Genomic DNA, 25,113 nt, shown 5'->3' with positions numbered 1-25,113 from the left:
ACTCTTAATAAATGTGGAAGAGTTGTCAAGCAGCTGAGATCCCTGCCTGGAATAATCAAGGGAAGAAGGGCTGCCCTTCTAGAACCCCTGGTCTGCACCACAAAAGGACTGCACTCATAAGGCTGTACCTGCTGCACACTTTGGAACTACAGCCCTAAGGACTTTGCCTTGCTTAAAAATGATTAAAGAGGGACTCCCTGAAAGCAACATGTACAAAAGTGCTACAAGAGCTCACTCACTAACACTACAGAAGAAGAAGGAGTGTCCTGCTAGATCACTGGCTTGCACCCAAAGGATTGCACTCTGGATGACTGCACCTGCTGCCCACTTGGAACTACAGGCTTAAGGTGGTGAAACAGTGGACTCCCTGAAAGCATCAGGTTAAAAGAGCTCCAACATCATCATTTTAACTAAGAAGAACACAGCTGGACAGTGTCTATGGTTTTTTTAAGAATTTGGCGAGGTGCAGTTTGGGAAACATATTCCCAACATCCCAAGGAGCAACTCAGAGCTTCTGGAACCTAGATTTGAGCTGTGGACACTTTTCTGCATCAAGACACAGTAAAGAACTCTATACTTTGTCCCAATCCAACATGACCTTTTTTAATTTTTACCCTTTGAGTGCTTTAGCTTTTAAGCACTACATTTATCTTTAATCTTTAAAAATTCATATCTCTAGTTCCCTACATTAGGGTTTTGTCATTATGGTGTCATTGCAATCATAAAAATATTTCCTTTTTTTATAAATTGGTGTTGGATTATATTGCATGTTTTATATATTTAATATATGGATGTGTTTAAATTGTTTACACACCTGTCTCCTTAGTTAAGCCTACCTACTCATTGCCAGCTACCAAGGGTTGAGCAAGGGAATAATTTAGTGTGAACCTGGGTAAAATTTGTCATGACTGTGGCCTTATTACTAATGGTAAATCCCTACTTATCCCTATTAATAAACCACATTTCAACATTTGACGTTCAGCAGCGAGAATAAGTACCTGTGTTTGACTACACCATAGAGAAATTAAGTGAAGATCTTTAAAAATGCTTTAAATTGACTTAGAACAAAAGTTGATATTTAAATTCTTTACATTTAGACTAAAACAGTTATTAAATCATTTTTCAATAATGTTTCTAAATTGTTCTATGTCTATGTTGCCAACGTTTTTGTGACCCAAAACTAAGGATGCCATTGAGCTTCATCTGACTAATCTCTCTAAACTCACAGCAGCTGAGCTTAGGGTACAGTGTAGGGCTAGGGGGCTATGTGCTGCTAATAGGATTAGTGAGCGTGTGCTCATGACGGAACCTCTCCGTCATGGCACCCACCCATGCGAGAAGCACTGGCGCTTCCCCCATGAACAGCCCCTCCAACCCCATGACGTCAGCACGCACAACATCATCAGGAAGCCCTGGACGCACTGGATGCCATTTGCTTCCAGGCGTCTAGGAGGAGCAAAGTAAGTTTTCTTGCTCCAGTGGGGTGGCAGATTTGAGTTGTTTTGGGGCATTGGGGGATAGGAAAGAGTTTTTCCTCTCCCCCGATGTCTCAATGCAGGGCATTCCTGCTGCACGATCGCGCATTGCGTTGCGATCGTGCAGCAGGAATGCCCCCACTAGGCACCAGGGATGTCTCTTGGGCAAGGGTCGCTTCCTCATGGGGCCAAATAATTTTAAGACTTTTCTGCCCCCCCGGGGACAGATTGCCTGGGTTTTTTGTTGTTTCTGGCCCGGGGGAGTAGAAAAGCCTACTAGTGCCAGGGATATAATAAATAAAATACAATGGAAGTAACACATTTAGCCACAATCGCTTCCAGGAGGCATATATTTTGTTTAATGTGTATTCTGCCCTCCCCAGGGGGCAGATTGGCCTGTTTATTTGGCTTTTCTGCCCCCGGGGGGTGAAAACCCCACTAGACACCAGGGAGTTATTTTGAATTTTAATGGAAGCGACCCTTTGGTCAAGGGTCCCTTCTGGGGGGCATGTTTTATTTTTATGTGTATTCTGCCCCCCCGGGGGCAGATCGGCCCATTTGTTTTACCTTTCTGCCCACAGGGGGAGCAGAAAACCCCACTAGACACCAGGGAGTCCTTTAAAATCAAAATGGAAGTGACCCCTTGGGCAAGGGTTGCTTCCAGGGACAAGATTTTTTTTATATGTGTATTCTGCCCCCGGGGGCAGATCAGCCCTTTTCAGTCCTTCGGTGGAATCACTGCGCCAGCACAAATGCGTGGGTGGGGCAAGAGCCTGTGACTTAGGACAAGCCCAAAATGTAGCGATTGAGGGTATAGCACCGAGAATTCTAAGCGCTACATTTTTTTTTAAATAAGATTTTAGCCAATTCTGCATTGGACACCCACACAAGTGAGGTATAATTTTACTGGGGACACTAAGGAGAACGCTGTGGGCTGCCATGCGCATGCTGCCCTTTAGTGAAATGAAGCCTTTTCTAGCTCAAATGTACAGTCTCTCTCCCAGGCATTGGTTTAGCGCAGATTGTTCCTTTTCACGCATAGGGATCTGCAAGTTTTACTTTTGTATAACACTGCAGAGGTTTTTTGACTAGTTTTACCAAAGGTTTTCTTTTGAAAGCTTGCATTAGATAAAGGTCTGTTCCTGACTGGTGTTGTTCAAACAATAAGAAGCACAATGTACTTTTTCTTTTGACTGTTTGCCCTTGTATTTTGGTAGTAAGCACATCCCAAACCGGTGATGTCTTACTATGCCGCAATGCGTAATGCATGGATCATCCCAAGCACCATGGAGATGGGTTAATTAGTGCACTTTGTGTTTAATCATGTTGATAGCAAGGTCAACATTTGGCATCCCGAATACTCTAGTAGCATGCCAAAGCACTTTCCCATGGCACATTGTCCAATTGTTTCGCCTTTTTTAACCAAATTTGAAGCTGGTGTACTAATTGTGGGACAGTGTATGACCTTTTTCAGCCACAGGTTACTGAGCAACCTGGGCCTTAACTTCCTCTTCAACACGAACATCATTGAAGAAATCTGAGTAAGTTTGTCTTTCGAATATCTCTGCAGATTCAAAAAATGTTTTATAAACATGACTCCGCAGTTACCTTAGGAACAGAGGTCCTAGTGTTCTTGTCTCCTCTTTCTTTTACAGGAGCGTACACAGCCCCATTTTTATATCCACAGCCAGAAGTGATATAGCTGTTTTTTCTGGTAATTCATACATATTTTTGATCTTTTGATGATTTTTTTTTACCTCTACACACCACCCAAGTAACCTCATCCTATTGTTCTTAGGTGGCCTCTTCCCTGCCTTCACCTTGGTCCTGATGAAGACCCCGTTCACAATGCGCAAAATTGGTTGTTCCTTTTAGGGGTCGAAACATCAACATGTCTCCTTTGTTTGTATTGTCAGACATATATGACAGAGAATTTATATCTGTAATTATGTTATGATTTGTCATTTAATGCATTTGGATGGAAACTGTCTGGATAGTTGTTTATCGATTTATTTATGTATATATATGCGCACTACTGTCCTTCATCACAATCCCTCCCATGCACTTACCACCTCACTTTTCTGTGCACCTTTTTGCTAGAAAAATACCCACTTATAATTGTATTCTACTGTATATAAACTGATTAACTTTAATGTTGTGATGAAATAAAATCACACTCATTTGGTTGTTATATTGTATAGTGGTGCTTGACTTTGTTCAGATACAATGGAATAACTCTTGTACACATCTATCTCTCTTAAATTGCTTTCCACTGGGACATTATCCTTTTGTACCATTATCTACTCAGGGCCAGTGGTTTTTTCGGTTGCCCCATTGTTACTTAACTTACGTTGCGTTTTTATGCCATTTCCTGCCACAGGCACTAGGCCTACTTACACAAGTGAGGTACTTTTTTACTCTAAAGACTTTGGGGAATGCAGTGTGGGTGGAATTTTGTGGATCCACACAGATTCCAGAACTTTCCACCACAGAAACGTTTGGAAAATGTGGGTTTTTTGACACATTTTTAGGTTTGCAAGGGATTCTGGGTAGCAGAACCCGGTGAGAGTCGGTCAAGTCATCCCATTCTGGATTCTCCTGGGTGTCTATGTTTCATAAATGTATAGGTTTTCTAGGTTTCCCTAGGTGCAAACCGAGCTACGGTTCAAAAACTACAGGTAGGCACTTTGCAAAAAAGGGACCATTTTCACTGTGAAAATGTGGTGTGTCCACTCTGTGTTTTGGGCCATTTCCTGTCGCGGGCACTAGTCCTACCCACACAAGTGAGGTCCCATTTTTCTCAGAAGACTGTGGGTAATGCTGGGTGGGTATAATTGTGTGAAACCACGCAGATTCCAGAGCTTTCCACCACAGAAATGTGAGGAAAATATGTATTTTGTAAAAGAAATTTAGGTTTGCAAGGGATTCTGGGTAACAGAACCTGGTGAGAGCCAGTCAATTCACCCCATCCTGGATTCCCCTGGGTATCTAGTTTTCCAAAATCTATAGGTTTGCTAGGTTTCCCTAGATGCTGGCAGAGCTAGGGTTAATAAACTACAGCAAGGTACTTTGCAAAAAAAGGGTACATTTTCACAGTGAAAATGTGGTGTGTCCACATTGCGTTTCGGGCCGTTTCCTGTTGCGGGCATTAGGCCTACCCACACAAGTGAGGTACCATTTTACTCAGAAGACTTTGGGGAATGTGGGGTGGGTAGATTTTGTGAATCCACGCAGATTCCAGAACTTTCCACCACAGAAATGTGAGGAAAATTTGTATTTTGTGAAAAGATTTTAGGTTTGAAAGGGATTCTTGGTAACAGAACCTGGTGAGAGCCAGTTAATTCACCCTATCCTGGATTCCCCATGGTATCTATTTTTCTAAAATGTATAGGTTTGCTAAGTTTCCCTAGGTGCCGGCAGAGCTAGGGTTAAAAAACTACAGCAAGGTACTTTGCAAAAAAAGGGTCCTTTTTTACTGTGAAAATGTGGTGTGTCCATGTTGCGTTTTGGGCCATTTCCTGTCGTGGGCACTAGGCCTACCCACACAAGTGAGGTACCATTTTTCTTGAAAGACTTTGGGGAACGTGTGGCAGGTAGAATTTTGTTGATCCACACAGATTCCAGAACTTTCCACCACAGAAATGTGAGGAAAATGTGTGTTTGCAATGGATTCTGGGTAACAGAACCTGGTGAGAGCCAGTCAAGTCACCCCATCCTGGATTTCCCTAAGTGTCTAGTTTTCAAAAATGTATACTTGTGCTAGGTTTATTTAGGTGCCAGCAGAGCTGGGATTAAAAAACTAGAGCTAGGCAGTTAGCAAAAAAAGGATAATTTTTCACTGTGAAAATGTGGTGTGTCCACATTAGGGGTGGGCGGACATCTCCGTTCCACCCACGGAATGTGCAGAGATTTGCCCCTTCTATCTTTTGCAAAGAAGGCAGAGAAACAGGGAAAATTTCCGAGTACTCGGGGCGGAACAGAAGTTGGCCGCCCGCCTTCCGCCCGCCTCCCGCCAGCCTCCCGCCCGCCATATTACACAACATTAAAGCCTAAAATAACGATTTTAAAAACATACCTTATTGCGGGTTCATCTTCCTTGAGTATCTAGCCTTCGGGCGGTGGGCGGCGGGCAGGTGCCGCGTAACGGAAATATGCGGAGAGGCACGGAGATTGGTTCAATCTCCATGCCTCTCTGCGAAAGTCCCTTACGCGACTTCCATCCACCCCTAGCCCACATTGCGTTTTGGGCCGTTTGCTGTCGCGGGCACTAGACCTACCCAAACAAGTGTGGTACCAATTTTCTCTGAAGACTTTGGGGAATGCGGGCTTGGTGGAATTTGTGGATCAACGCAGATTCCAGAACTTCCCACCACAGAAATGTGAGAAAAAAGTGTTTACAAAAAAAATTAGGTTTGCAAGGGATTCTAGGTAACCGAACCTGGTGAGAACCAATCAAGACACCCCATCCTGGATTTCCCTGGGTGTCTAGTTTTCAAAGATGTATAGGTTTGCTAGGTTTCCCTAGGTGGCGGCAGAGCTAGGGTTAAAAAACTACAGCTAGGCACTTTGCAGAAAAAGGGTCAGTTTTCACTATGAAAATGTGGGGTGTCCACGTTGCATTTGGGCTGTTTCCTGTTGCAGGCACTAGGCCTATCCACACAAGTGAGGTATCATTTTTCTTGGAAGACTTCGGGGAATGCGGGGTGGGTGGTATTTTGTGGCTTCACACAGATTCCAGAACATTCCACCACAGAAATGTGAGGAAAATGTGTTTTTTAGTATTAAATCTGTTTATTAGAAAAGGACAGTCAGAAAAAACAGAACAAGGCACGCCTACAACCCAATGGCCCGGCTCAACAACGTACATCCGTATATGCCATTTCATGACTCTGGTGGCACAATAATTATTAAACACAGCATGCCGCCTACAACCCCAAGGGGCCGGCCGCGTCTTAAATTGGAGAGTGGAAAGGGGAGAGGGAAAGGGAGGACGGAACATTCAGAGCGATATTCTATCAGCATGCGAGGTAACAGGAAGTAAATGCACCTCAGCTGCAATCTCAGTCCAAGCACCCATCGCCCTCCCTGACCAACCAACCAGACTACATGATGTGGGGTAGAGCATGCATAATTCAAGTGTCCCGTTGTTCTGGAAATGCTTTGCATGGCTCCAGCAGGTGCTCTCCACTCTCAGGCCTGCGCTGTGTACCACTAGCGTTACTAACACGGAATAAGGAACGTGGCCATATGACCACGCCCAGAGCGACGGAAGGCTAAAAAGAGGTAAAAGAAGGAAGAACGAGGAAAGAAGAAGAAGAACCCCCAGCCCCATCCCCCCAGGAACCCCATCCCCACCTCCCCCTCTCCCCTCCCCCTTCCCCCCCACCCCAGGTCCAGGTCCGATTCTTACTCAATAGTAGTGAGCCCTCCCCTCCCCAATTCAACAAGTCTCCGTGTGCGATAGTCGTAGGATGCGTAAGTACCTAGGGCACATGACTTCTCTGAACTCCGTGGCTAGGATGGACAGGAATGGTTGCCACAGCTCCACGTACTCTGCCCCCTCCCCTGCTTTGATCAGTGACAATTTCTCCATACCCAACACTGCCCACAGTCGCGAAAGCCACCCCTGGAAGGAGGGAACATGTGTGGTATGCCAAAGGGCCAAGATGTTCTGCAATGCGGATCCAATAGCAATGGTAATCAGTCTGCCCCTCCGCGACCTCAGAGGGTACGTGATGGGGTTTGGAAGGCCCAGTAACACATATGCAGGGAATCTCTGGATTTCTGTGTCAAAATGGGCGTCAACCTCATCTAAGACCAACTTCCAGTATCCCTGAAGGCGTACACAGTCCCAGAGGAGATGCACCAAGGACCCCGCTTCCCCGCAGCCGCGCCAGCATGTCGCCTCCCTGTTGTGATCCATTTCGTGCAGGCGCACCGGTGTGTAGTACCAATAGGTGACTATTTTGGTGAGTGTGTCGGTTAAGCCCATGTGATAGGCGGAGTGATGCGCGCGGTAATATATACCATCCCATTCTTTGGCGCTGAGCGTGCGTCCTAGTTCTCTTTCCCAACGGGCTCTACCGGAGTTATAGACAAAGGAGTAGCGGTCTAACAGCATGCGGTAGAGGTCCGAGATAAGATGTTTACCCATTTTTCTTGTGATCAGCCAGTATTCGTAGGGTCGCAATCGCCTGTCTGCCGTCTCCCGCACCTGACCATTAAGAGCCCAGTGCCGCGCTTGTAGATAACGGAGACATTCCGTCTCAGGCAGGCAATAGTCCTGCTTAAATGTTTCAAAAGGAATGACCCCATCGGTATTGTACATGTGGAACAGGACTCTACAGCCCGCCGGGCGCCACCCCTCGTAAGCGACGATGTCCTGCCCGGGGGAGAAGTCTGGATTCTCCAGTATGGGTGTAAGTGGGGATAGGAAAGTTGTCAACTCATGTTTAACATTGGTGCTATTCCACACCTCCAGTGGCACTCTTGTAATGAAGGAGGCATAAAGATTAGAGGGTCTGTGCTGTTTACGGAGAAAGGGAATCTCCTGGAGTGGACGGCCTGCTATGGCTTGATCTTGAAACAGCCAGTGATTCTCCGACTCCCACCGGCTCCATTCGACCAGGGTTCTCAGTTGCGTCGCTTGATAATAAAAGAGGAGTTTTGGCAGTCCCACATCTCCCTTCTCTGGTGGCAGCATAGCTAGTCGGAGTTTCAGTCTAGGTTTTCTGCCATTCCAAATGAAGTGCGCCAGTTCGGATTGCGTCTGGCGGAGCCAACCATCCGGTGGCCGAAGAGGGATGGCCCGGAACAAATAAAGAATTTGGGACAGAACCGTCATCTTGACGGCTGCTACCTTACCCAACCACGGCATCGGCAGATGTTTCCAGCGGTTCAGCTCTTTGCGAATAAGGGCGCTCAGTCGCGTATAGTTGACCCGGACGGTGTCCTGCAATGTAGGGGCGAGGTGGATTCCCAGATAGGGGACTGCCGATTGTGACCACCAGAATGGAAAGCTAGTCTGGAGGCAAGCGCAAGTGTGTGCTTGTAAGGAGAGATCCAACGCTTCCGACTTGGTCATATTGACTTTAAAGCCTGAAACTCTAGCGAAGGCATCAAGGCCTTCCATGCAAGCAGGTAGAGAAGTTTTGCGGGAGGAGAGTGACAGGAGAATGTCGTCGGCATAAGGGCTGATGGTATGTGTGTAGGCCCCGATTTTATTGCCACGCACCTCTGGGTCGAGCCACAGCCTCTGGGCCAGCGGCTCCATGTATAAGGCAAAGAGTAGGGGTGACAGGGGGCACCCTTTCCTCGTGCCCCGCTCGATTGGAAAATGAGGCGAGGAATGTCCGTTGACTTTGACCATCGCTGTGGGAAACAAGTAACAGTTAAGAGCCCATGTGCCAAATTTAACGCCCAGCCCCGCTTTCACCAGCACTTGCTCCAGGTAAGGCCAATGAACGCGTTCAAATGCTTTCTCGGCGTCTATCGCCAGAAACATATATTCTCCCGCCGTCCTCGTGGCCTTCTCTATAAGGTGCAACGCCCTTTTTGTGTTGTCTACTGTCTGGCGTTCCGGGATGAAGCCCGCTTGGTCCGGATCAATCAGGCAAGGCATGAGCGGCGCCAGCCGGGTCGCCAGGATATTAGTGTAGAGTTTGAGGTCCACATTTAGTAAAGAAATAGGCCTGTAGGCCTTGCATCGCGTACGGTCCTTTCCCGGTTTGGGAATGACGGAAATGGTAGCGTCCAGCAGATCCCTCGGTATTGCCCCAGACTCCGCAAAAGAATTGAAAAGAGCGGTCAGCAATGGCACCACCTGCGCGCAGAACGTCTTATAAAAAATTGCGGAAAATCCATCCGGTCCGGGAGCTTTGGCTAATTTGAGGCGTGAGATGGCTGCATTAACCTCTTCCGGCGGTATCGACGATCTAGGGATTCTGCCTGCTCAGAGGTCAGGGACGGAAGGGGAATGGCCTCAAGGAAGCTTGCGCCTTCCACCGGGTCCAAGGGAGACCCTGCATATAGGGAAGTGTAAAAAGCGCTAAAGGCTGCGGCAATGTCCGCGTCTTCGGTAACCACCCCCGATCTTGTGTATTAATCTCCTGAACTGCTTGGCGCTGTTGTTCCTCCCTCAGCGCCCGCCCCAGCAGCCTCCCACACCGGTCCCCCCCTGTGTAGTATAGGTGTCGAACCCTCAGCGCGGCGTATTCTGCCCGGTACTGGTCTAACGCTGCCAATTGCTGTCGAACCTGTTGCAACTGTCTCCATACACTTGGAGCCCCCGTACGTTGATGCATGCGTTCAAGCTTGCACGTTTTCTGTGACAGCTCTTCTCACTTGCACGCTCGCTCTGAGTTCTCAGCAGCCGATACCGCTATCAATTCCCCCCGAAGGACTGCCTTTAGCGTCGCCCAGCGAGTGGCCAATGAAGTGTCAGTGGTGTTATTATGTGTTAAGTAATCGCTAATAGTCCCCTTAAGCTTTTCCACCACCTCAGCCCGGTGCAGGAGTGTGTCACGCAGTTTCCAGGTGCGAGGTGTGCGAGGTGTGCGGGATGTTGGGGGAAGGGCGAACACCGCTTACACGGGTGACTGGTCAGACAGGGAAGCGGCTTCAATCTCAGCTTCCGTAGCAAGCACACGCAAAGGGGCGGAAACCAAGAAGTGGTCGAGGCGGGCATAGGTTTTGTGAGTGTGAGAGTAATATGTGTATCCCTTCTCGGCAGGATTAAGGCTACGCCATAGGTCCACAAGCCCCATATCTCCCAATCTGGCCACCCCCTCTGCTGTGAGTTCTCCAGTCTGTGAGTATCTTTGCCCCGACCTGTCCCTCAGAGTGTCTATCACTAAGTTCAAGTCTCCCCCCACCAGCATATGGCGTCAGGTGATGTGGCGATCTCTGTGAGGGCTGTATTGAGCAACTTCTCTTGGCCTTCCTTTGGTGCATAAATGGAGCACAACGTGAAGGTGGACCCCCTCAGGGAGAATCTATGTGCAAGCAGCCGCCCTTTCAGTTCCGCTCCCTTCTGCAACACTTTCCCCGTAAACCGTTGGGCCACCGAAATCGCCACTCCGGCAGTTTTAGTAGGGGAGGAGGAGTAGAATTGGTGTGGGAATCAGAGGGACCATATCCTAGAACAGTCCTTCTGCAAAAGGTGAGTTTCCTGCAGGAGACAGATGTCCGCTTTGGAGGCCTCGAGAAGGGAGAGTATCGCCTTCCGTTTCACCGTGTTATTAAGCCCTCGCACATTTAGTGTGAGGACCCGTAACTCAGTCGGGATCATGAGACAATTCACGGGGCCATGGCCCCCTGCTCTACCTGCATTAATGGGAGTCACCCTGCTCGCTAGAAAACATATCGCCAGACCTGGAACCTGTCCCCCTGCACCCTCCCCCCTCCACAACGGAACCCCAGGAAAGAAAGAAAAAGAAGAGGAAGAAAAAGAACACAGTAAATCCAACAATTCGAAACATACTTATTGTCCATCATCCGAAGGTGATTGGTGAATAGGTTAGGAGGACGCACATAGATGGAACAGGCGATCTTCCTCCAGTCTCCCTCGACGTCCGTCGGGATCGTGTCCTGGAACCACGGGTAGGTGGTCCCCTCCGGCACCAGCCGGTGAGCCCAAGGGTGTATGTTCAGAATAGTGATATCATGCTTCCATTGTCGCCTCCGTCACACGGGCCACCGAAGCCACAGCTGCCCCCCTTTCACGTTGGGTGACCCTGGGGTCCGGTCTCGGCGATGTCTCTGGTTTGCCGACCATCTGCCATTCTTTGGAGCGGCGTCGTTGCCGGGAAAGGGAAACTTCAGTGTCAGGCGGGCCGCCAGTGTGGTCCAGCCCCAGGAGTTCGCAGGCCGCTTCCAGTGACCGGATCTGGATGAGCTTTGATTTCCATTTAAAGATAAGTCTGAATGGGTGACCCCAGGAAAAGGGCAACCCTTGCTCCCGGAGGAAGGTAGTGACAGGTCGGAAGCTCCTACGTTTGGCCAAGGTGGAGGCCGCAAAATCCTGATATAACATGGGCCGATGGTCTCGAAATTCTAAGGGGGAGAGGTCTCGCGCCAACCATAGGAAGAGTCAGCCCGTGGAACGAGATTGCGGACGCTCACCAGGGGAGTTCCCGCAAATGCAGAAATTCACATCCACACCGCAGCGCAGGGAAAAGATCGAAGGCGCACATCAACCCACTGGGGATTTATTATTTGAACTTTGGCAGAGCAAATGCACGGACCCACAAGGGTAACAAAAAATGTTTCAGCACTACTATTCCCAAGATGCCGTTAGGCCACGCCCAAGAGGGCGGGAATTGTTTTAAATAGTAAAGTGCCAAACAAACTGAATTTACCTGCCATCACAACGCAACTGAGGAAGGGACAAAGATCGCCCGAAACGCGTCTGGCGTGTATTTACATGAAGTGTGCCCCAGTTCGGAGGTCTGCGTGTAGGATGTGAATAAAATAAGAAGCTAAGAATCTCTCGTGTGGTCTCCTTCCGAATGGGTCCCTGAAACGATTTGGCATATTAACCGGCTGTCCCGGTCGGGGTAAGGAGACCCACTGCTTTTGCGGGTCCATGCTGACGCCAGAAGAGTCAGCCCGAGAAACGAGATTGCGGACGCTCACCAGGGGAGTTCCCGCAAATGCAGAAATTCACATCCACAAAGAAGCGCAGGGAAAAGATCGAAGGCGCACATCAACACACTGGGGATTTATTATTTGAACTTTGGCAGAGCAAATGCACGGACCCACAAGGGTAACAAAAGATGTTTCAGCACTACAATTTCCAAGATGCCGTTAGGCCATGCCCAAGAGGGCGGGAAATGTTTTAAATAGTAATGTGCCAAACGAACTGAATTTACCTGCCATCACAACGCCGCTGAGGAAGGGACAAAGATCGCCCGAAAGGCGCCTGGCGCGTATTTACATGAAGTGGGCCCCAGTTCGGATGTCTGCGTGCAGGATGTGACTAAAATAAGAAGCTAAGAATCTCTTGTGTGGTCTCCTTCCGAATGGGTCCCTGAAACGATTTGGCATATTTAGCGGCTGTCCCGGCCGGGGTAAGGAGACCCACTGCTGTTGCGGGTCCACGCTGACGCCGGAAGAGTCAGCCCGAGGAACGAGATTGCGGACGCTCACCAGGGGAGTTCCCGCAAATGCAGAAATTCACATCCACAAAGCAGCGCAGGGAAAAGATTGAAGGCGCACATCAACCCACTGGGGATTTATTATTTGAACTTCGGCAGAACAAAATGCACGGACCCACAAGGGTAACAAAAAATGTTTCAGCACTACAATTCCCAAGATGCCGTTAGGCCATGCCCAAGAGGGCGGGAAATGTTTTAAATAGTAATGTGCCAAACGAACTGAATTTACCTGCCATCACAATGCCGCTGAGGAAGGGACAAAGATCGCCCGAAACGCGTCTGGCGTGTATTTACATGAAGTCTGCCCCAGTTCGGATGTCTGCGTGCAGGATGTGAATAAAATAAGAAGCTAAGAATCTCTTGTGAGGTCTCCTTCCGAATGGGTCCCTGAAACGATTTGGCATATTAACCGGCTGTCCCGGTCGGTGTAAGGAGACCCACTGCTGTTGCGGGTCCACGCTGACGCCAGAAGAGTCAGCCCGAGGAACGAGATTGCGGACGCTCACCAGGGGAGTTCCCGCAAATGCAGAAATTCACATCCACAAAGCAGCGCAGGGAAAAGATCGAAGGCGCACATCAACCCACTGGGGATTTATTATTTGAACTTTGGCAGAGCAAATGCACGGACCCACAAGGGTAACAAAAAATGTTTCAGCACTACAATTCCCAAGATGCCGTTAGGCCACGCCCAAGAGGGCGGGAAATGTTTTAAATAGTAAAGTGCCAAACGAACTGAATTTACCTGCCATCACAACACCGCTGAGGAAGGGACAAAGATCGCCCGAAACGCGTCAGGCGTGTATTTACATGAAATGTGCCCCAGTTCGGATGTCTGCGTGCAGGATGTGAATAAAATAAGAAGCTAAGAATCTCTCGTGTGGTCTCCTTCCGAATGGGTCCCTGAAACGATTTGATATATATATATATTCACTGAAGAAACCATAGGTTTTAGGCCATATATAGTTAGGGATTAGCATTTACAAAACCTTAATTTACTCGCACAAAACCATAGAAATTCGCATATATAGTTACATGCAATAACTATATATCGCGCACCCGCAATCCACTGCTGATGATGTCACATATTACATCATTCATGACATGGTCAGTGACATCACTGATGACATCACTGATGACATCTCAAATGACATCATTGATGACATCACTGATGACATCTCAAATGATATCACTTATGACATCACTGATGACATCTCATTTGACATTACTGATCACATCACTGATGATATCATTTATGTGATAATACAATGAACATCTTCAGACTCTAATATAACCTTAGATACAATCAGTGTAAACAGACACTCACAGACTGTCACTTATCCATGGAGTTACTCACACACCTAGTCAGTCATTCAAAGAATCAATCACACCTCCATTTTCTCAACTATACAGTTATACACACCTTACTTATTCAAACATATACTAACACATATTTGCTCTCTTATACAATCCCTGATACATGTTCACAATGATCCATACAGCCACTCACACATTCACTGGCTCTTATGCACAGTTATTTATATATGTCAACTCTCACATGTACTGTGTTTTACATATGTACTCACTTTGACATGTAGCACTGAGAAATCCATTCAATCACCAATACACTTATGCAGACAGTCAACCGCCCATACAGCTGTTTCCACATGCACTTTTGAACCCATACATCTAGTGAATCAACTACTCACACATCTATGCACAGAGTCATACACCTCCCAGCCACCCACACACACTCAGTCTCCCATACAAATACTTGGGCAACCAATCAATAACCCATATAGTTACTCATATAGCTACTGATCAACACATGCAGCAGTTTACAGAACTACAGTAATAATGATGCACAAATTAAGACAGTTTAGTCACTAACCCATGCACTCAGTGAGACACATTAAATCACTCACTCATACAGTCAGTCATGCACCTACTAAATCCTTCATCCAAACACTTATACATCCACTCATTCTTCAATATGTAAGACATATTTTAACACACAGTCACTGGATTATGTCATCAGTGATGTCATCAGTGATGTCACTGACCATGTCATGAATGATGTAATATGTGACATCATCAGCAGTGGATTGCGGGTGCGCGATATATATAGTTATTGCATGTAACTATATATGCGAATTTCTATGGTTTTGTGCGAGTAAATTAAGGTTTTGTAAATGCTAATCCCTAACTATATATGGCCTAAAACCTATGGTTTTTTCAGTGAATTTCAATGGTTTTTTAATAGCAAATATCAAAAGCTGTCAAATGTGAAGTACGTGATAGGTAAAAACATTTTCGTATTTATGCACGCTGATGTACTTTGAACGCTGCCCCCCCCTCCCCCCCTCGCTTTTCTCTTAGCAGTACTCTCTCTTTGCAGATAGTGAAGGGTAGTTAACGCAGGCCTTTGCCCCCGTTCTAATCCGTCGTGTCTGCTTCTCTCTCCATTTGATTGATTGTTATCCAAGCATTTACTGTTTTAGAATTGGTTCTCTTTGGTTCATTCTCTATTTACAAACAAGCACAGAGTCGCAATACTCTGTTTAGTCTTTGCAGATAGTGAAAAATCATTTTAAAAAACAAAAGGAATCGAGCAAAATCAGTAGGCCACTAATGGGATCTCTTTTTGACCTAGCTAAAATAGAAACATTAAGAACAACCCCTCATGAGAAATACGAAACTAGTGAGATGAACTGAGCTCCACACGATGATGGCTGCAAGACAGCTCGGCTCCGCCACCCACCCCACCCAAAATAACGACAAACCCTATGCAAATATTATAAATATATACAACACACCAGCAAAGTAACAAGGTAAAACATTTTATTAAATAACTATTTACATAGCTATTTTATACTTTTAGTTGCCCGATCCGGCTAGCTCAATCGATCGAGCATGAGACTCATGCACTCTGATCTCCTTGGCCTCAGTCAAGCATCAATAGTAACATTTTAATACATGAGTGTTCGTTCATGGTTTTGGTCCCTGAGTTGCTTCGATTTCACTGCCTTGCACAAATGGCATAAGTCCTGGATGTTGGGTGCCATACTTCAGAGTTCTGAGCAGCGCTTGTAACACTGTCTAAACCTTATTTGCACCTGCTGCAGCTTCACTATTCTCAAAGTAAGTGGGGGCCGTTTGTGGACCTGACTGCATTTGAAAACAATGTGATACGGTACCTCCCTAAACCGCTTGACGGAGGCCCCCGAGGGGCGGTGTCATGGCACGGACTCGGAGAAGACGCTTGGCTCCGACCCCCTCCCCAAGTCTTATAGCCCTGGTGTAGCCTGAGATCGCACCCGACATAGGCGGCCGGCTCCCGGGGTCAAACTGTCTTTGACGTTTTGTAGCCTTTCGAATTCTATCCTTAGACGGCATTGTCTAATTCCCAAATAATCTGCAGTTGAATCTGTGGTGAAATATAATAAAAAATGTTATTAACCACTATTACCAAACAGTAAATCAATAACAGTAAGAACTAGATTCGACAATGCTATATAAAAAAAAAAAGTATGCACAAGGGTGCAGGGGGTATCACTTTGACACCCACTGACACCCTCAAAACAGGCACAGGTGCCATGTGGCAAGCAAACCAGCCCTAAGGGCAGGTCTGCCTTTCACATGACATAGGTGTGCGAGCACACATGTGCATGCACACCGGAATCGGTATTTTACCATGAAGTTTGATTTCATGCTAAAATACCGATTCGTTAAGGTCTTTGGGACTCAGAAGACTCCCCCCTACATAACAAATTACCAGAATCGGTAAAATTACCGATTCGGTATTTTACCGAACAAATAATTTTTCCGATTCTATAAATGTAGATTTACCTACACGTGGCCTTGGATTTAAGCCCCTACATACCGATTTGCCATTTAACGATCGGAAACGGCCAAAAACGGCCGTAACCGGTCGGTAAATGGCCTGAAACGACCACCTACATCTGGCCCTAAGTGTGCATGCATTTGATTTCAAACAAAGTTTTAAAACATTTTATGTAAAACAATAATACACCTAGTGCCAGATGTAGGTAAATCACATTTACCGATTTTGAAATACCGAATATTACCGAATTTTACCGATTCGGTATTTCAAAATCGGTAAATGGGATGTAAGTACCAACATCTGATTTATTACCGATTCCTTAAAAATTCGGTATTTACCGATTCGGTAAATACCGAATCGGTATTTGCTATTGAATCCTATGGGCCTTGAAGCCCATAGGATTCAATTCAAATACCGATTCAGTATTTACCGAATCGGTAAATACCGAATTTGTCAAGGGTGCAGGGGGTATCACTTTGACACCATCTAGCACCCCCAAAACGGGCATGTGTGCAATGTGGCACACAGACATGCCCTAAGGACACGTCTGTCTGTCACATGGCATATGTGTACATGCACAGATGTGCATGTACACAGGAATCGGTATTTCACCATGGATTTGTATTCCATGGTAAAATACCGATTCTGAAAGCCATGTGCCAATGGAAAATTGGCTACCCACATTTCAATCTTGCATTTTCGGTAAAATTACTGAATCGGTAAAATTACCGATTCGATAAAATTACCGAAAACGCAACATTTAAGGGCAAATTAATTAATTTTACACATGGGGGTGTATTTACAAGGGCCTTACACTACAAGGAAAATGACTTCAAATGACCAGACACACAGACGTATTTACAAGGCCCTTGAACCCGGGGGAAGTGACTTGAAATTGCTAAGCACACATAGGAGAGTATCTACAATGCCCGTGCAACACTTATGCATCATTTTTTACATGTACACCGTAACATTAACAACACAATTACATCATATATCTGTTCCGCAAAAGCGACACATTGCAGGAGTCACATCATTTTACCATCAAAAACAATTTCACCAATTCTGTAAATGTAGATTTACCTACATGTGACCCTGGATTTAGGCGCCTACATACCTTTTCGCCATTTACTTTTTGCCTTTTGGTGACTCTTCCATTCTGAACATTGTCCCACAATCCGTTTGACCTGAAACGATTACACAAATAAAACATTTGTGACTTTGAAATTTCCGGAGAAGTATAATTCACCAATACCTTAAGAAAAATGGAAGTGGTGAAAAAAGCCAAGCTTGACGTTACGGCAGCAACGAGGTAGCTAGGCTCCGCCACCCCCCCACTGCTCCAAGCATGTCTGTCCCACCGCCCGCCACGCCCATTAACGGTAACATGAAATAGATACAAATCAGCAGATACCTACCCCCATTCCGGAAACTCCCGAAGTGCAACAGGGCCACGGTTACGCCCATCCGGAAGATGAGGCCTCGACACATGCAGGGCAGCCGTGGGGTGGATGGCCCGAAATGTACTGGTCTCCCGATTCCCTTCTTCTGCCGCCTTGCAGGCCACGGGGGGATGTCTTGCCTCTGCCTCCGACCCCCCCCCCTCTTATCGCCTGGTCCGGACATCACAAATATCAACGCCAGGTGTCGGCGTGGGGTGCGCTGGGAGGGAGAGGCGGCGCGAACGAGCCGCTCCTACCCCCCAGGTGGGGGCCCCTCAGCTGCACCCCCAATGCTCCACTCACCCAACAAAAGGGTCGTCGCATAAGGTGGACCAGGAGAGGAGCCGATGCCGACGGTATCTTCTTCTTTTTTCAATAATGGCTGGGACCACACTGTGGGGGGATGCCTTGCACATGCCACCGACCCCCCCCCCTCGTATCTCCTGGTCGGCCCCGGCTTGATATGAGCTCCCCGTTCAGTCCTGAAGCGGCGCCCTGCAGGCCACGGGGGGGGATGTCTTGCTTCTGCCTCCGACCCCCCCCTCTTATCGCCTGGTCCGGACATCACGGATATCAACGCCAGGTGTCGGCGTGGGGTGCGCTGGGAGGGAGAGGCGGCGCGAACGAGCCTCTCCCACCCCCACAGGTGGGGGCCCCTCAGCTGCACCCCCAACGCTCCACTCACCCAACAAAAGGGTTCCTCCACTCTTGCGATGCAGCGGCGCTGCACTCACCCGACAAAAGGTCTCGTCCACTATTGCGAGGCAATGATGCTCCGCTCACCCAGCGAGGGTCTCGTCCACTGTTGCGGTGCAATGATGCTTCTAGTTTCCTGCGTCCAGAAACGTTCTCCTCAACTTTGAAGATTCTATAAGAGCCACGGGGGCCCCCGACCCCCGATGGGGAATGACTGCCATGATCACCCACGGAACGACCACGACGTAGCCGCGGAACGTCGGCGCGCTCATGCCGGCGCCGGCCTCAGTCTTGAAATCACCAAAATCCTGCAAGACTACCAACTTGATCAGTTCCGGTGGGACACCAGTATGACCCGGTAGGAGAGATTGTTGCCTCCCACCCCACTTTGACTGATGGTTCATGTCGGCAGTCCCCTCTGCTACCCTTCAACGAAAACTTTTGGACTGCCGAAAGAGGTCCCGGTCCAACCACGAGTTGGTGGAGACATTTTGACTATACTTGGACCTTCCTGACCTCACCCAAAATGGCGCCGGTACAAATGAAACTCTCAACTCCTTGTTGTGCCCCGATTGCTCAGCCTTGATATCATGAGATATGTATGCAGTTTTTAGCACATGAATTGATATGGGATAAGACTGATTATATGTTCGGACAATGAATTGATCCAGGATGGGTATTGATTATACGTTCGAACAATGAATTGACATGGGACGGGTACTGATTACACGTTCGAACAATGAATTGATATTAACTTCTAATGCATCATTGATTACTGTATTTATTATTGAAGGTTCGAATTGTCGACACTTTTGGTACTTGCTCACAATGAATTATCGATATGATTTTGTTGCACTTGTCGCACTTTTTACTATGAAATCAACGACCACTTACTCTGTTATGTTTTCCACAAATAAATACCCCCCCCCATTTTCAGTTCCAGCCTGCTCCGTGGCCGGCCCACGGGGTTGTAAACCCTTATTTGGGCACCAGCACTTTTATTAAAGGTTTTTGAAAAAGCAAACGTAGTTGTAACGCGTATATTGGTAAGTTTCGAAGAAATGGCCACTGTTTCCGATTTTTTTTTTTTTTTTTTTTTTAAAGCAGGTGAAATGAAGCAGCTCAATTAGTTAAGGGTTAAAAAGTATAGTACGCAGAAACATTGAAAATATGAATGGTCCAGGTTTGTTGTGTGTTTTTCATTTTTCTACAGCATAAAGCAATCGATAAAGATCCTGGTATTTAGCCTCTACTTTATATGCTACCTGTATCAGGGAAGTTGTTTTAAATGCCCCTAAGCCACCCCGAACGAATGTCACCTGGCCCCCCTAGTACGAACGAAAATGACCCCGTACCACTGTAGGTTATCTCTCTTCCTCAAAAATGACAAAAATTACTTTCTAGAACGTTTTGGACATTGATGATTTTCATATGATCTATTTATTAAAGTAATACTCATCTCTCCGCATGAAATTAATTTTCCACATGCTACACAAGTCAATCTCATCTGCCTAAAGTTCTTTTACAGATTTGGGACCGTTTCCCTTGCCTCTGACTCACTTATTGCTAAGTCATTGGTGGATGTTTTTGCCGGTCGGGGATTATCCACCAAATCTCGAAGTTGTGCTTTAGAATAATTAAGAGAGTGCCACCTCTCCATGTGCCGATGCATGGTATGATTACCATAGCTATATTTTTTTTCGGTCCCTCTCAAGAGTTTTTTTTTTGCAGATGAGGCAGGTAACGAACCTGGCATTAACTTTCTTTTCATGAGAAGGAAAAGAAAAAAATTGCTAGATAAAATTCACTTTCACATGGGACGTTCTTGGCATTTCTTTCAGAAACTTTTACATCACTGTGTAATTTCTTTGTCTATCCTGGTTAAAGCAATGTCATGTAAATAGTTGTTTAAAAAGTTTTTTTTAACTTGTTTACTTTGTTGGAGCGTTGTATATATTTATAAGTTATTAAAGTGTTATAATCCTACAACTTTGTTGGAGTGCTATATATTTTTAATGTGACACATAATTGTGAAGACTTTGATGTACAAAAAGGCATCCCTGGAATCTTCCGCTTCAGGCTCGGACCCACACACCCTCACAGTGAGAATCCCCTCCCCAAGCACAATACAGGATGGTTATCAGATAGTAGGAACGCGTGTGGTGTGACGGATCTCATCGGGTGGGGGCCTTGATCTACTGTAACTCCTTTGAAGAGGGGTGATTCTCTACAGCTGGGGCCATAAACTACATCTGCAGGGCTAGGTGATAGCCTGGGACCGGCCTGGACAATCGGACACAGAGGAAGAGGAGTGTCAGAGGGTGCGGTAGTGAATAGGGTGAAAGGGAGGTGTCGGGCGGGCACAGGGTGTGATTCTCAGGGAAGAGAAGCGCAAATGGGGGGAGGTTTATGGCCCATGCATGAGAGAGAGAGCGGGGGTGACCAGTGCGTGGGGGAGATGCTTGCGAGGGTGGGGAGCCATGCTGAGGATCGGCGGCGTTCAGAGAGTGGGTCTGGTCAAGGCATCTAAAATGGCTGCCGTGCTCAACAAGTGTGGCATTGCAAAAAAGGCAAGATGGCGCAGACAATGTTTATCAATAAGGATTAATTTATAACAAATATTTTTAACAAAATATTTACTCGCAGTGACAAAATGGCGGTCAACAGCTCCTGATTTCCATCGAATCGAACGTTAACAGACGTCACGCAGCAAAAAAAAAAAAAACGCTCACGCACAGCCGCTGGAAGACATGTATCAACATATATGAGCCTCCTCAGCCACCCTCAGAAAACATAAGGGGTCAGGATACGTCTCCCATACCCCCTTATACCTAGTAATTTAATTAAATCGAAACACAAAATGGCGAATTCACGTTTCGCTACCAGTTTGCGACCCGGTTCGCGAACCGAGAAGCGCTTCTACCGCGAAAAATCAAATTTTTATTATTTGCCCCACGGGACCCTTTAACTCCTTCGACGCTCATGACGAGCTCAGCTCGTCATGCAGTACACCTCTCGTACACTCATGACGTCATGAAACATGGAGTAAATGAAAAGTCAGCACAGGGGGGGAATTGCCTTAGCAGCCATGGAGTTAATAACCCCAACATCATTCCTAGGGGGTCAAGAAGGATCTACCTTGCCCCCTTTCATTAAATTCCCCCTTCGTTTTTCTCCTCCTCTTGTCTCTCGATCCTACCGAGAGACAAGATGGGGGCTGCAACGGACTGTTTAGAATGTTGACAGACACCGGAGAGCCAATCAGCTTCGCTACGCAAAGCTCCGTTACGCGAAAAGTACGCGATCTGGTGCGCTATCTAGGATGCTGTCACAGATATATCTGTTTTTTTAAACGTTAATTTCTCAAAATCCACTGGAGCACATATATTGAGACCCAGCAAAGGCACATCGGGCTAACAGTCCCTATAATTTTGCCAAGTTTTGTGTAAATCCATTCAGCCGTTCGAGCTAAATGTGAGGCCAAAGGCCCTATAGAAAAATGAATGGGAAAAACGCGTTTTGGGACCCCCTTTTTTGTCGGCCCCCCCCTAGACGGAACCCCCCCAAATTTTCAGGGGCTGCTCAGAAACAAAATGTGCCATTTTCCTGAAAATTTCAGCCGATTCCGTCCACAAACGCCAAAGTTATTAGACATAGAATTTTCAAAAGTTCCATAGAGAAAAAATCCTAACTATATATACCTACTGGCGACCGCCAGTAGGTAATATATATATATATATATATATATATATATATATATATATATATATATATATATATATATATATATATATATATATATATATATATATATATATATATATATATATATATATATATATATTCACTGAAAAAACCATAGGTTATAGACCATATATAGTTAGGGATTAGCATTTAAAAAACCTTATTTTATTTGCACAAAACCATTGAAATTCCATATATAGTTAGTTGCACTAACTATATATCGCGGACCCGCAATCCACTGCTAATGATGTCACATATTACATCATTCATGACATGGTCAGTGACATCACTGATGACATCACTGATGACATCTCAAATGACATCACTGATGACATCACTGACATCTCATTTGACATTACTGATTACATCACTGATGATATCATTTATGTGATAATACATCTTCAGACTCTAATATAACCTTTGATACACTCAGTGTAAACAGGCACTCACAGACTGTCACACATCCATGGAGTTACTCACACACCTATTCAGTCATGCAAAGAATCAATCACATCTCCATTTCCTTAACTATACAGTTATACACACCTTACTTATTCAAACATATACTAACACATATTTACTCTCTTATACAATCCTTGATACAAGTTCACAATGATTCATACAGCCACTCTCACATTCACTGGCTCTTATGCACAGTTATTTATATATGTCAACTCTCACATGTACTGTGTTTTACATATGTACTCACTTTGACATGTAGCACTGAGAAATCCATTCAATCACCAATACACTTATGCAGACAGTCAACCGCCCATACAGCTGTTTCCACATGCACTTTTGAACCCATACATCTAGTGAATCAACTACTCACACATCTATGCACAGAGTCATACACCTCCCAGCCACCCACACACACTCAGTCTCCCATACAAATACTTGGGCAACCAATCAATAACCCATATAGTTACTCATATAGCTACTGATCAACACATGCAGCAGTTTACAGAACTACAGTAATAATGATGCACAAATTAAGACAGTTTAGTCACTAACCCATGCACTCAGTGAGACACATTAAATCACTCACTCATACAGTCAGTCATGCACCTACTAAATCCTTCATCCAAACACTTATACATCCACTCATTCTTCAATATGTAAGACATATTTTAACACACAGTCACTGGATTATGTCATCAGTGATGTCATCAGTGATGTCACTGACCATGTCATGAATGATGTAATATGTGACATCATCAGCAGTGGATTGCGGGTGCGCGATATATATAGTTATTGCATGTAACTATATATGCGAATTTCTATGGTTTTGTGCGAGTAAATTAAGGTTTTGTAAATGCTAATCCCTAACTATATATGGCCTAAAACCTATGGTTTTTTCAGTGAATTTCAATGGTTTTTTAATAGCAAATATCAAAAGCTGTCAAATGTGAAGTACGTGATAGGTAAAAACATTTTCGTATTTATGCACGCTGATGTACTTTGAACGCTGCCCCCCCCTCCCCCCCTCGCTTTTCTCTTAGCAGTACTCTCTCTTTGCAGATAGTGAAGGGTAGTTAACGCAGGCCTTTGCCCCCGTTCTAATCCGTCGTGTCTGCTTCTCTCTCCATTTGATTGATTGTTATCCAAGCATTTACTGTTTTAGAATTGGTTCTCTTTGGTTCATTCTCTATTTACAAACAAGCACAGAGTCGCAATACTCTGTTTAGTCTTTGCAGATAGTGAAAAATCATTTTAAAAAACAAAAGGAATCGAGCAAAATCAGTAGGCCACTAATGGGATCTCTTTTTGACCTAGCTAAAATAGAAACATTAAGAACAACCCCTCATGAGAAATACGAAACTAGTGAGATGAACTGAGCTCCACACGATGATGGCTGCAAGACAGCTCGGCTCCGCCACCCACCCCACCCAAAATAACGACAAACCCTATGCAAATATTATAAATATATACAACACACCAGCAAAGTAACAAGGTAAAACATTTTATTAAATAACTATTTACATAGCTATTTTATACTTTTAGTTGCCCGATCCGGCTAGCTCAATCGATCGAGCATGAGACTCATGCACTCTGATCTCCTTGGCCTCAGTCAAGCATCAATAGTAACATTTTAATACATGAGTGTTCGTTCATGGTTTTGGTCCCTGAGTTGCTTCGATTTCACTGCCTTGCACAAATGGCATAAGTCCTGGATGTTGGGTGCCATACTTCAGAGTTCTGAGCAGCGCTTGTAACACTGTCTAAACCTTATTTGCACCTGCTGCAGCTTCACTATTCTCAAAGTAAGTGGGGGCCGTTTGTGGACCTGACTGCATTTGAAAACAATGTGATACGGTACCTCCCTAAACCGCTTGACGGAGGCCCCCGAGGGGCGGTGTCATGGCACGGACTCGGAGAAGACGCTTGGCTCCGACCCCCTCCCCAAGTCTTATAGCCCTGGTGTAGCCTGAGATCGCACCCGACATAGGCGGCCGGCTCCCGGGGTCAAACTGTCTTTGACGTTTTGTAGCCTTTCGAATTCTATCCTTAGACGGCATTGTCTAATTCCCAAATAATCTGCAGTTGAATCTGTGGTGAAATATAATAAAAAATGTTATTAACCACTATTACCAAACAGTAAATCAATAACAGTAAGAACTAGATTCGACAATGCTATATAAAAAAAAAAAGTATGCACAAGGGTGCAGGGGGTATCACTTTGACACCCACTGACACCCTCAAAACAGGCACAGGTGCCATGTGGCAAGCAAACCAGCCCTAAGGGCAGGTCTGCCTTT

Source organism: Lissotriton vulgaris, chromosome 6 (genome assembly GCF_964263255.1).
Source record: "Lissotriton vulgaris chromosome 6, aLisVul1.2, whole genome shotgun sequence".
NCBI lineage: Eukaryota > Metazoa > Chordata > Amphibia > Caudata > Salamandridae > Lissotriton > Lissotriton vulgaris.
This window is presented reverse-complemented; position numbering follows the sequence as displayed.